Source organism: Perognathus longimembris, chromosome 18 (genome assembly GCF_023159225.1).
Source record: "Perognathus longimembris pacificus isolate PPM17 chromosome 18, ASM2315922v1, whole genome shotgun sequence".
NCBI lineage: Eukaryota > Metazoa > Chordata > Mammalia > Rodentia > Heteromyidae > Perognathus > Perognathus longimembris.
In genome coordinates this window covers 28,797,051-28,811,628 of record NC_063178.1, presented here as the reverse complement: position 1 = coordinate 28,811,628, position 14,578 = coordinate 28,797,051, and the positions used below count along the sequence as shown (strand labels likewise).

General features: G+C 38.1%; 1 pseudogene; it reads left to right on the top strand.

The window, feature by feature from the left end:
• LOC125366888 overlaps positions 1-303 on the top strand; it is a 29,863-nt pseudogene extending 29,560 nt beyond the window's left edge.
• The last annotated feature ends 14,275 nt before the right edge of the window (positions 304-14,578 follow it).

Here is a 14,578-nt window from a genome sequence, read left to right as displayed (position 1 = left end):
AGGAGCAAAGATGGCGGAGTGACATGCCCTGGGGCCCAGTGGGCTCCGGTCCCGGGGCGGCCGCTGCAAGGCCTAGCCGGCCTGCTGGACCATGCGAGGAACCTTATCACACAGGAGGAGCATTTCCCTGATATAGGTGCTTTTATATTCTGAAAATTCTGAACTCAGAACTTGGCAAATTCTACACAGAGATGCCCCTTGGATGCAATTGTCTTGCTGACCTTCCTGGAAGAAATAAAGCAGCTGATGTCGGTCTTCCAATTCAGTTTGATTAGTTGTAAAGAGATGATTTTGCAAGCTTGAAAACAGGTGCTTTGGTCATGGTTATTTATGAATTATTCTCCATTTGTTGCAAATGAAGACTAACAAATATGAATGACTTAAGGTTTTTTTTCTGTTGTTTTTTTTTTTTTAAATACCCTGTATTCAAAAAAGTTTTCAAAACCCATTGATTTGAAGACAGCCTGTCAGGAAACTCATTTCCAAGCAATCACAAAAGAAATGTAGCTGTGGCTCAAACGATAGAGTTCTTGGCTTGAGGAAAAAAAAAATTCTAAGTGACAGCACAACAAGTCCTGAGTTCACACCCCAGTATTAATACATACACAAAGAAAAGAAGAAAATGAGAAGGAAGAGAAGGAAGGGACAGAGGGAGGGAGGGAGGGAGGGAAAGGAAGGGAAAGAAAAGCAGAAAAGAACAAAGTCATCCAAATGGAAAAAGTTTAAAAAATAATGACAATTATTTAAAAATGGTTCAAACATCCATAAAATAAATGAAGAATTATTACTTTTTATTATTATAAACATGATGTACAGAGATGTTACACTTACACAAGACAGTTAATGAGTGCATTTCTTTTTACACAATGTCACCCCTTCCCTCACTTTCTTCCAGTTTTTCCCTCCCATGCCCACCCACAAGTTGCATATGTTCATATTCAACATTGTGTCTAGTGAGTACCATTGCTGCACTTATTCACCATTTGTCCCTCCATTTCTGTGTCCTCCCCTACACTAACTTTTAAGTAATTCCAATTTCACAAATATATTTAAATCTATAAAACCAAGCTTTTAGTCAAGCTATAAACAAGTAAGTATATATTTGAGAGTGTATAAATTATCAACATTTTCTACAAGGTCTACTGAAAATATGTACAAAAATGACTAAAAGTAGGGACTGGGAATGTGGCTTAATGATAAAATGCTTGCTAGCATTCATGAAGCCCTGGATTCAATTCTTCAGTACCACATAAACAGAAAAATCAGGAAATGGCATTGTGGCTCAAGGCATAGAGTGCTAATCTTGAACAAAAATGCTCAGGGACAGTGCCCAGGCCCTGATTTCAAACATCAGGACTGATAGGGAAAAAAATGACTAAACATATAAATACCCCTTAACCTTTGTGTTTCATACATTAGAGCAAAACAATAAAAATAGAAGCAATTAAAATTATATCAGGCTAATTTATTATATCAGGTTAATTTATAACTTTGAAACAGAAAAAAACATAAAATAACTCACAGGTTTGAATATATGATAAATAATAGAATGACATTTAGGCATCACCATGATAATCTAGAGATGACAGGTAGGTAGATGGATGGATGGATAGATAGATATAGATGAGTAGATAGATATAGATGGAGGGATGGATGGATGGATGGAGAGATAGACAAATTCTGAAAGATAGATTTAGAAATGTATTTCTTGATCATTATAAGATCTTAAAAGCTTCAACCAGTGCTTATACCTCCCCATCCATCCTCAGTTCTCAAAGCACCAGAGCATGCCAGATTTGCAACTTCAAAAGATCCATTTCAGACCACACGGAACTGAATGTGCTTGTTTGAGGTACTAAATCCCAAATGATTAATGTTAGTTGATTGAACTCTTACATTTAGACTTAGCTTTTTCAGAAATTGAACAGCACATGATCCTAGAATAGCTTACTCCAGGTTTTACCACCCAATTAAGCCCTTTGCTTTTTTTTTTTTTTTTGGCCAGTCCTGGGCCGTGAACTCAGGGCCTGAGCACTGTCCCTGGCTTCTTTCTTGCTCAAGGCTAACAGTCTGCCACTTGAGCCACAGCGCCACTTCTGGCCATTTTCTGTATATGTGGTGCTGAGGAATCAAACCCAGGGCCTCATGTATACGAGGCAAGCACTCTTGCCACTAGGCCATATTCCCAGCCCAAGCCCTTTGCTTTTTGAATTCACATATCTCCATTTAAAATTTAAGCCTTTCTCATCTTTCTTTCTCTGGTGACTTAAAATCCAAGTGGCCATCCTCTTCATAAATCCTTCACTGAGTCTAGGCCTATTCTTTTCCTGGGACTCGACTTAGAAAAAAAAAATTAAGTAGTGAAGTGGAAGGGGAGCTTTATAAATGACATGTACAAAATAAATTTATTAACATTTGCTATATTTCTACTGCTTGAGAGCAGGACAATTTCAATTTACAGCTTAGAATTATTGAAATAGGAAAGAAACTATACCAAGTGCTTGGGAAAATGGGCAGTAAGAGTGTTATCAATTACTATGACCTCAGTTTCCCAGTACCATTAGCATATCCTAGCTACTCAGGAGAATCTGAGGAGTCAGGTTCAAACCCAGGCCAGGAAGAAACATCTGTGTCAGACCCTTATCTCCATGAAACCCAAATGCCAGAAATGGAGGTGTGGTTCAAGTGGCAGAGCACTAGCATCAAGGAAAATGCTAGGAATAGCAGCCAGGTACTTGCATAAAACTAAATAAGTGAATAAAGAGATAAACTTGAAGAAAAAAAAAACCATAGCACTGGATTTCAGTAGCAATGATTTTCATTTCTTATTCTAGTTATTTGGACTGAAATTATTAGGTTTCATTGTTATAATTCTTCCTCGTGTCCTATTGTCAAATGGGAATTTCCATCCAGTGCCAAAATATTCTGTAGGCAGATAATTGTTTTGTCCTGTTTTGACAAACATGTTGTAAAGTAACACATCAACTTTTTGGTTATTATGCTTATTAACTGAAATTGGTGTATTTCAATAGAAGTATGAGCTTTCTTTTAATTTTTCTTAGAAACCAAGAAACATGCCTGAAGCACTTTCAGTGGAAAAGTTATGCAGGTACTAAGTAATTCAAATTTTAATAAACTAAGTATTTCCACACATTCTGTGGCTATAGATTATAAATTAAGTGACAATTCCATGCACATCCCATAGGGTGTGTTTGTGTTCTGGTAACTGTATTCAACTTATGTTATATTTAACTATGTATTCAATTTACTATACAACCTATTATATATTGAATATATTTATTATATTATCTCTAGGAGTTCTGATAATTTTATTCAAGTCAACTTAAATTTCATCATTGAAGCTTTCCATCCTTCATATCTCTCTATTGCCTTTTTATCTCATGCCAGCTTACTTTACAATTTCCCATCTGTTATCATTTCTGTGAAATGTATGTTTACTTAAAATTTCCTAAGATGTGATTTTAGCCCATGGATCTTTTTAATTGTAACTTTCTAGTTGTTGACATCTTAGAATTTCTCTTGTGTCATCTACTCCCTTCCTGAGTGCCCTTGGTCTAGGTGAATGTTATGCCCTCTACCTTTATACTTCAGGTTATAGTATATCTACCTTGCTCTTATATGTGATCGTATCTGAATTAAACACTTGGTATGCTGCTTTGTATATGACAGTTATGCTAACTTTTTGTGGGGCTTCTTATAATTCCTTCCAATATCAAAAATGGAGAAAAATGACTACACATTTTAAAATAAAGGGGATTATGGTCTAGGTTCACTGATAGATAGTGGACAATTCAAAGTTTAAATACATTTTATACCCATTTGGAGATTAAAATAGATAAAGTAATAAAAGTTTCGTTAAAGTGGAGATATTTTGAAACATCTCTGCTAAATGTGTGTAATTATTTTTTACTAAAATATTTCAAGTCATAGATATGGAAGGAAGGAAGGAAGGAAGGAAGGAAGGAAGGAAGGAAGGAAGGAAGGAAGGGAAAGAGAGAGACAAACAGGCCCAATTTTACCATGTAGCCATGAAGACTCACGGTATAACATGTATACAAAGAAACTCATGCTGCTAGACTTTTCCACTTAAAAAATCTCTTTAACCCTACCCCTAGAACCCATGAAAGTTTCTGAGGAAACAGCCCATGCAGTCTCCATTTTTCTGGAACAATTTAAAAACTTTAATTTATATTTCTCCAACACCCTGATCTCATTATCAGTAAACTGGCATAGAATTAAGGGGACAGAATTTCTGGGAACAATAGCACCACCAGATTCTATTAGTCTATGAACACAAGGGGAACATTTTATATTCACTGTTACATTCTCCCTTCTCTTTGGGGTGTGTGTGTGTGTGTGTGTGTGTGTGTGTGTGTGTGCACGTGCATGCATGCGTGCCCAAATATAGCAGTGCTTTGGTTTGATGTACTTTGAGTTATTGATAATGGGGGAGAGATAAGGGTTATTTTTTTAATTTTGTTTTTATATGAGTCAATCACTAGATATTTATTCTTATCCTTTTTTTTTTTCTATTCCTTTTTTCTTTGTCCTTTTTTGTGTCTCCCCAGACCTGTTTGGTAGCCTACTTCATCTCACTGTACCTTTGTCTTAGAACTCTCCTCCTTCATACTTACATCTATGGCCTGATATAACCTCTGCTCCTCACAGAAGACAGAACAGATACAATAGAGAAGAGAAAGTAGTATGCACACAATAATCCAAGAGTTATGGAAAGAGGTTGCAAGAGCTTCAGGATTCAATTCAAAGACCAAATTTACATCAGGTGAGATAGGAGAAGAGCAGATAGGTAAAGACAGAAAATACATTAAGGGAACAGACTCAAAAAACATTTTCAAACCTTCAAAACTAAAGTCTATTTGGAGTAAGAAACTTCTGAAACATCCAGAAAGCCAGATTATAAAATAACCTCTTCACTCCACATTACTGTTAAATCTTCAGGATCAGAAAAATAAAGAATTAAAAGCTATATATGAGGAAAGGTGTATCATTTACATGGGAAATCTAGTTAGTACAAAGGCAGATTTCTCAACAGAAATCAAAATAGCAAGTAGGGTTGGACTGATGTATTTCAAGCTACGAATATGATACCCAGCCAAGATTTCATTCATAACTAAAGGACAAATAAATATATTCAATGTGCACATATCTTAGTTCTAACAGTCAATATTAATGGGTTGAAAGGTGCAGCATGGTGACAAATTAAAAATAGCCAGTATTATTTTCTCCATGAATAAAAAGAACTCATTGGCCCATAACTCAGCACCAGATTGATTAGGTGAAGAAGGGGAGATATTGAAACCTACAAGGATTAAGATCAAATCCAAGAAGCCTCATAAAAGCAATCAAGAAGGAAGAAACCTCAGGAATCATGATGAAAGTAGCATCTGGTATGAAAGGCTCTCCCATCCAAGAAGGGTGACTGAAATGCAAGCAGGTAAAATCAGTTTATCCCACCCAATGGTCCTCCGAATCAGTATCAGGAAAACACATACACAAACTATCCCATATATCTGAGCACTGGTGGCTCATGCCTGTCATCCCAGCTACTAAGAAAGCTAAAACCTGAGGATCATAAATCAAAGCCAGCCTGGTCAGGAAAGGTGCTGAGATTCTTATCTCCAATTAACTAGCAAAAGTCAGAAGTAGCTCAGGCAGTAGAAGGCTAATCTTGCACAAAAAGCTCATAGATACTACAAGATACTGAGTTCAAGCCTTGGGACCAGCACAAGGAAAAAAGGAAAAAGAAAATGATGCATTAGCTTATTACATAGCCTGGAATGGGGGAGGAAGGTCTAGTATCCTGGAAGATTCAGATAAGACATTGGGAAGGAAACAAGTTGTCCTCTGCCTTCTTGACTCCCTTTTGAAGAGGCTGAGAATCTCCATCTTGGAAACATTTCTGTGGGAGCTCAGGAAAATGTACACAGTGTCCTGTGATCAGGACACTTTCCCTTAAGGTTAAGTGGCTCATGGAAGACTGGCCAGCATCTGCAGGATCCAACTCAGGCTGAAAAACACACTTAGCCTTCCTATTCTGAGAGCACAAACTCAAGGGTCTTTGCTCTGTATCCTACTGTGGAAAATGCTGAGAAATCAAGGGAGAAGGTGAATAACCACCTTTTAGCAACATTAATAAGGGGCTGTAGGCAGCTGTTCCATCACCCACATCAGACACATTTTGGGGAAACATCTTTATTGCATGACTCAAACTCATGTGCATGCATGCTGGGCTAGCTTTAAACCCCCTTCCAGGGAGATCCTGGGCCTATTTGCCCCCTCCGTGTGTTCCCCTTTTACTCTTATGCATATCCTCTGGCCAGTAGGAAGTAATGTGGGAGCGAGGGCCACGGATAAGCTCCAGACTGGGTGTGGCCGCGAGAATGCCCTCCCCACCCCCATACTCGCCAAGGAGGCCAGGTACGCATGGACATCTCGGAGTCAGCTTCAGTAGCTTCCCAAAGTTTTATTCAGGGGAGGGGTTTATATAACAGTAATGGCGGCAGGAAGAGGAGGGACTACCTGGGTATTAATGATTGGCTAATGAACTGTCCATCACGGTGATGTCACAGAACTTCCCGCAGAGGCAGAGATTACAGTCCCCCCAGGACCGGTCCTCTGGGCTCAGGCCGGTGCCATTACAAAACATGTGCTTATAGAAGGAGGCTGGGGGAGGTTCCAGACCCGGGAGAAGGTAAGGGTGGCTAACAGTCAAGCAATCCCAGGACTTAAAGGTATAGGCATCCCTGACACAGGCATATGCATTCTTTTCTCCATACTATTTGCTGTTTCCAAGTGACACATTTCACTAAGATAAAAATTGCTTACAGGCCAATTCAGTAAGAAGAGATCTGTCAATACAATAAATGGAATGCTTCATGGAGAAATAATTACAGTGGTACACACAAACACACACACACACACACACACACACACACACACACACACACACACACCAAATAACAGCAGGAAGACATTCATTAAAAAAGAAACACAAGGAATCAATGAAACAAAATGCTGGTTCTTTGAAAAAGAAAGATTGATTGACCCAACTGTATTCAATTTGACAAAAAGTAGAGGAAAAAACCCAAATAAACAAAACAAAAGTTGAAAAAGGAAACATTATAAGAAATATATTAAAGGTTATGAAGGATTATTTAAAACACCTACACTCCGGTAGGTTGAAATTCTAGAAGAAATGGATGAATTTCACAAGGCATGCAAGCTGATATGAACCACATAAACAGACCAATAAAAATGAGTGAGATTGAAGAAGGACTAGAAAGTTTTCCAACCACAGAGAACAGGTCTTGAGGGCTTCACAACTGATTGTATAAGACCTGTAAAAAAATTCTATAAATTAGAAAGAGAAGGAGCATTACCAAACTCATTCTATGAGGACAGCATTATACTTATCTCAAAACTACAGGGAGCCCAAACAAACAAACTACTAGAGACAAATCTCTTTTATGATCTTAGACATAAATTCTCTTAATAATTATCTGTAAACAAAATTCAACAAGCAATCAAAACCTTCTTTCAATACGAACAAATTAATTTCATCAGCAAGATGGAAAGGCTGGTTTAATGGACATAAATTAATAAACAGAACCAAGAACAAGAAACCCACAACAGTATCAATAGATGAAGAAAAAGCCTCTGACAAAGTACAACATTCTTTTATGACAAAAGTTCTGAAGAAACTAGAATAGAAGGAACATACTGGAGTTTAAAAAGGCTTTCTATGACAAACCTAGAGGCAACCTTGTATTAAATGGTGAAAATCAAAAGGTATTTCCTCTGAAATTAAGAACAAGACATAGCCATCCACTTTCATCATTACTTTTCAATATAGTACTAAAATTCCTAGATAGCAATAAGGCAAAAGAATGACATAAATGGGATCCAAATATGAAAGAAAGAAAGTAAAGAAGCTATTCTAATGTGCAGATAATATAGTCTTATATCTAATCTAAAGGACTCTACACACTCCACCTCCAAACTTTTAAATTTGATAAATATGATCAATATTAGAGAGTTCAAGCCCCAGGACCTGCAAAACAAATGAACAAACAAAAATCCAAGGATAGTGTTTCTGTATACCAAACAATCAGTAGACAAAGAAAATGAAGAAATCGATTTTGTTTACAAAAGTCTCAACATTTGACAAAACATGAAACAAACAAACAAAAGGAAGTGAAAGACCACTACAACTAAAACACTGATGAAATGAAGGAACAATTTTGCATTTCTGGATTTGCAGACTATTGCAAAAAATGGACATATTGCCAAACAAAATCTACAAATTCAATCCAACATCCATCAAAACCCCATTATCATTCCTCACTGAGGTAGAAAAAAAGCAATGTAAAAAGTTATATGAAACCATAAGAGATACAGAATAGCTGAAGTAAATCTGGATATATTAGGCAATGCCCAGAGGTATCCGATTCCAGAACTTACACTATTACTGAGGTAGTAAACTTTACCCAGCGGTATCAGATTCCAGAACTGACATTTTATTACTGAGGTAGTAAACTTTACCCAGCAGTATCAGATTTCAGAACTGACACTATTATTACTGAGGTAGTAAAAGTTAGCCAGAGGTATTAAATTCCAGAACTGAAACTTTCCTTTGGTGCTGGCAGAAAAAATAGGTAAAGTCAAATGGAATAGATTAGAAGACCTGTTAATAAATTCACATGCCTAAGGCCATCTGATATCTGATAAAAGAGATATGTGAGGAAAATAATTCTCTTTGTCAAATTGTATTGTTAGAACTGGATATCCATATGGCTGACTTGAAAGACCATTTGGATCTCACAGATATGTACAAAATTTTTCATTCAGTAGCTGCCTAATATTCATTCTTCCTAGCAGCAAGGGAAGATTCTCCTTAGTAGACCATATTCTAGGTTATAAAGAAAGTATCAGCAAAAACAAAGAAAGATATAGAAACTCACTATACTTTCAGACCTAATGTAATAAAATTAGAACTTAGTTGAAAAAAAACACAGAAAATATTCAGATTCATGAAGCATGAAAAACACTTTGTTGAATATGAATATGGATTGTCAAAGAAATAAAAGAGAAAATGCAAAAGTTCCTAGAATCTAAGGAAAGGGGAAACGCAACATATCAGAAACTTTGGGACACAATAAATCCAGTCTTAAATGAAAATTTTAGATTTATAAGGCCTGCAACAACATAATAGAATCTCTAATTATATATGCCCAGTTCTTAGAAATACATGAACCTAAATCACCAACTGGTAGAAATAAGCTTTAGAGCAAAAATAAATTAACTAGACACTGAAAGAATTATACAAAAGTCAGGAAAACAAAAAGGTTTTCAAAATATAAACTAACAAGACCTTTACAAATCTGACCAAAAGGGAAATCACCTAACATTCAGGTAAAATCCTGTTTCTTTGGTTTTCATTTTCCTTTCTGTGAGGTAAATCTGTTCTTGGTGTGGCTATGGTCTTGTGATGGCAACAATGTGCAGTATATATAAATGTGAAATAAAAATTTCTCATAGACAGCACTGAGAAGCATTCCTGCTTTACTGTGATAGAATATAAGACAATTTCTGCAACTTTTGTCTATTTTTCTTCTTGACAGACTTGGTCAAGAGAAATGTAAAATAGCTCAGGACTAGAGGATAAAAGTTCTTAAGGTCTCTCAAACCAAGAGACTGAAAAGACACAGGGACATTATGTGGTTGAGATGATTAAACAAAAACTTCAAGGTAGGTATTATTACTAACAAGGATTTGAAGGAAGGGAAAAACTTTTTGAAATGAATGTGAAATCAGACAATTCCTCAAACTATATTTCAGAATGATAATATCCAAAGATTACAAATACACTGGCACAAAGAATCACTGCAAATGAATTGATTTAAACTTGACTGGCAGTTCCCCATTCACAAATGCTAGAATTTAGTGAATGGATTTCACTCACAATACTCTGTTTCCTTGCATTTTGAGTTCTGCTCCCTAATTTATCAGCATATGGGCTGAGATGGGCAGTTCATGCTTAGGAACTTAAACGTATAACACACATAAGAAAAAACAAAACAAAACAGACTATGTGTGATCATAATGCAAGACATGCTGTCATCTACTGTTAGAGAAAATGGGATGCAAATGTTCAGGACTTAAATGAATATAACTGAATTTAATTTTGTCTATAAAGATTCCAAGAAACATAGTAAATCAGTACAATCCATCTAGGCAATTTTTAAAGTAAAGAAGAAATGGTGACTAACATCTATAATTCTAGCTACTCAGTAGGCTGAGATCAGGAAGATCACAGTTCAAGGTCAGTGTGAGACAAAACTTCACAAGACCCCATCTCAGTCAATTAGCTTACCCTTGTCACCTCAGTGATGGCACAAAACAAAAATAAGGGTATTGCAGTCCAGATTGGCCCAGGCCAAAAAGATTTCATATAAAATATCACAGCACACAAAGGTTCAAGTGACAGAGTATCTATCTACAAAATACAAAACCGCAAATTCAAATCCCAGTACTGCCTTAATAGTACATAGATAGATAAATAGATATAGAATATACTAGGTGTACGTATTTTATATATATATATATACAGCTTTCATATGCCTTTCATTGAAATAATAAATTTAGAAATAATTTGAGGTATTTCATCTGATGTCTGGTCTTAAGGTCAAGGTTTCCCATACTTGGATGGGAAGGTATTCTGGACATTGGTTCTTTGGAATTATTTAGCTCATGTAAATGGGTTTACTTTGGTACTGAAAAACACAGGGTGAAGCCCTATAGATTGGGAAACTATAACAAAATCATCTTGATGAGAACAGAATTGTATAGTTTTTTCCACTGTCTCCTTAGTACATGAAATAGTTTTTCAGTAAATACTAAACAATCGATTCTGTATAACTTAAAATTATGAGGCATGGAGTAAAACCAGAAGATCTTTAGAATGAAGAATCAAAGAAGGAATATAAACAGAGAGAAGAAAGGAAGAAGTATGGAATGAAAGAAGGAAAAGAAATAAGGAAAAAATAATAAGGAAAAAAAAGGCTAACAACAACAACAACAACAAAAACCCTCATAAAAGAGTCAACATGCTGGGCTCTGGTGGCTCCTAACTGTAATCCTAGCTACTCAAGAGGCTAAGATCTGAAGACCAACTTCAAAGTCAACCTGGGAAGGAAAGTCCTTGAGACTCTTATCTCTAATTAATCATCAGAAAAGGCTATGGTGCTGTTGCTCAAGTCCAGGACATCACCCAGGCCCAGAATTCAAGCCTCATGATAGACCAAAAAAAAAAAAAAAAAAGTCAACACATTATTTGCTTTATTTACCTTATTTCTGTTAACTACACCTTCTTTTTTGTCAACGATGATTATCAACAGAGGCTGACTCTCACAAAGTAAATTTTGTTCATTTTACTTTCTTTTTTCAGTGTTTTTTCTTTATTATCATAGTGAAGTACAAAGGGTTTACAGTTTCATATGTAAGGCAAGTACATTACATATCCAACTTGTTACCTCCTCCCTAATTTCCCCCCATCTCCACCCTCCCCAGTTCCGTTTCCCCACCCCAAGAGTTGTACAATTGGTTTACACCAATTGGTTTTGTAACTATCCCTATTGCAATGGTTTATCATTTTATCCTTTGTCTTTCATTTTTGGTATTCCCTTTCCCTTCTCTAGTTCCAATACATATCTATACAGTATCTGGGGTACTAAGATCAGTTACACTAATAGCAGGAGTAAAACCACAGGAAGGGAATAGAAGAGAACAAAAGGTACAGTTTCACATGGTGTGTTGAAATTAACTATAGCAATGATATACCACTTATTTTATTAAAATGGAGTTCATTTCACTTAACATTATCTTATATGTTCATATGGGCATAGCTATTGAGCTGTTGTGCTCTTCTGGCAATGTCTATCCCACAGATTGGAAGAAGATCTTTACCGGCCATACAACAAAGGCCTCATATCTAAAATATACACAGAACTCAAAAAATTAAATTCCTCCAAAAAAATCTTCAAAGAACCAACAGCTCTCTCAAAAAATGGGCTAATGACCTAAAAAGAGACTTCTCTGAAGAGGAAATGAGAATGGCCAAGAGACACATGAAGAAGTGCTCTGCATCACTGGCCATAAAAGAAATGCAAATCAAAACAACACTGAGATTCTACCTCACCCCACTAAGAATATGCATTATCAGTTCAGTCACACACACTGTTACATGGTGACGTCATGTGTGCCTGTCTGTCTGTGTTGCCCAGACAGAGTTCTTTATGCTATTAGTCAACTCTAGCACTGTGCCTGGCACAATACATTCAGAATGAGAATGTGGAAAGAGTACCCTGGGCACTGTATGGTTCACGTGAGCGCATGTGACTAACACCACAGCTTGAAGAGAAACAATACACAGGCAGACTCTCTGGACAGACATCTCTGGTCAGTGCTATGATGGGCTAGCAGGTAGTCAGTCCCAAGCAGACCAACTCTATTCACCTCCAGCCAAGCATCATTTTTCACCAAGATTTCCTTTTGCTCCTTCACATACACACTTCATTTCTAGTTTCTCTATCATTAAGTGAGGGCTTGCCATGCACATAGTTAATAATTTGTAAAGATTTTTCAGTCAGCCCCAGGGTGACAATGAAGAAAATAGCGTAAACAGTAATTGACTGGCTGGATACTTGGAGGAGGAGCTCTGCCTTCTACAAGCCAAAAGGCCCTGAAGGGATGTTTGAGGTATGGGACCATCCATAACTCATGAGCTCCACAGCTCAGAATGCTGCACAAGAGAAGTGCTTCAAGGAAAAGGGAAATACAGTGTGTTGAGTGATTCACATGCTCACAGAATATTTCTGCTAGACATTTTGGGTTCCCTCACAAGCACGGGGGGAGAGGTGCACAGGTGACATTACACAACTCCCTAAATAATTCTTATAACTCTAGCACAGCCTAGGTGGTACTTGCCTGTTCTGGGGACTTTGGTCACACACACACACACACACACACACACACACACAATACAGAGCACATCAAGGATTGCTTTTATTCTCAAAGAAGTCAAAGATGCTAGCTAATTCCTTCACAGGGCACACACAGATCCCACATTTCCATCACAGAAATGCTGAGCATGCTGGCTCTCATGGAGCAGAGCAAGAGTGACATAGGGAAGGAGAACTGTCACACTTTTTACCTAGGTGTCTCAGGAGCAAAAAGTCGCAATAAGTCCACTGCACCTGGCCTTCCTCCCTGGTTACCATAGCCAGTTGCTCAGCCACGCTGACTGTGAGCAGGTACAGCTGCAAGAAAGCAGACTCCCACACTGGGACCTTCCTAAGGCATGAACAGCACCTTCTTTCAGTCCCTTCCTGGCCTGGCCTCAGCCACCAGTGGCCTAGCTATTACTCAGTATATAGTTCAAAGCCTACCGACAGGAAATGAAGCACAGGCACAAACTCCTAACTGAAAATTCTAGAAGATGACTTAAAGTTAACAGAAACAGGTCCATTTCACTGATATTAAGGCCAAGGTTATTGTTGTTTGTCTTTAGAATTTCCATAAATATTATCAACTGCTGAAGCTTAAGCTGAGCTTCCATCTTTCCAGATCATCTTTGGAACTCAGGGAATAAAAATCCCAAACATTTATCTGAAGTCCAGAATCCAGCAGTGACACAGACTGTGGAATTGGTGAGAGGCCAGGGGGGAGCAGCACATCGGAGCTCTAGCAGGAAGCCCTTTCCTCTGCAGCTCAGCAGGCAGGGCTCCACCAGGGAGAGAGGCTGCAGTGGCCTGGGCCCTGGTGCTGGTCGCAGGGCCACCCACAGGAGAATCAGTGACCCTCCCCATTAGAAGCCAGCCCAAATGCCCCAGGACTACCCCAGGACTCGCAGGCAGGAGGCAGCTGGCAATTCTCTAATTAATTTTGTGGCCTTTTTTTTGTTGTTGAGGAGAGAGGGAGGCAGGGTGGGAAAGAGGGAGAGGGAGAGAGAGGGGAATAAAAGGAAAGTATGGTGACATTTACTCTTTAGCCTCAGCCAGTTTATTGCTCATCCCTTCACTTTGCTCCTTCTTCTGGGTTTGGCGGCAGAGGCTCCCGCTGTGCTTTTTCTTGGTGGCCTGGCCCGATGAAGCCACCTGCTTGTCTTTGGCTTTCCTTGGGGCTTATGGCTCACTGAGGTCTTTTGTGGTTTCGAACTCTGAACACTGGGTTTCTCCACCTCTGGGGATTCCTTGAAAGTTCGCTATAAAGGCTACATATTCTTCTGCGATCCATGATCTTATTGTAAGCTGCAGTGGGCTTATTGGCCTCCCCTTTGAATTGGGAGCTATAGCTGGTCTCATGGGATATCTTGTCATCTGGAGGTTTGTATTGGGGCTTGGTTTTGTTTGGTTTCACAGGCTTGGTATCTGTCCAGGCTCTGAATTCATTCCTGTAGGAGCTGCTCACCATGCTGGTCACCTGGTCATGGATCTGCTGGTTCAGAGCATTGGCCATGGTGCGGCCCTGGCTGCTGTCT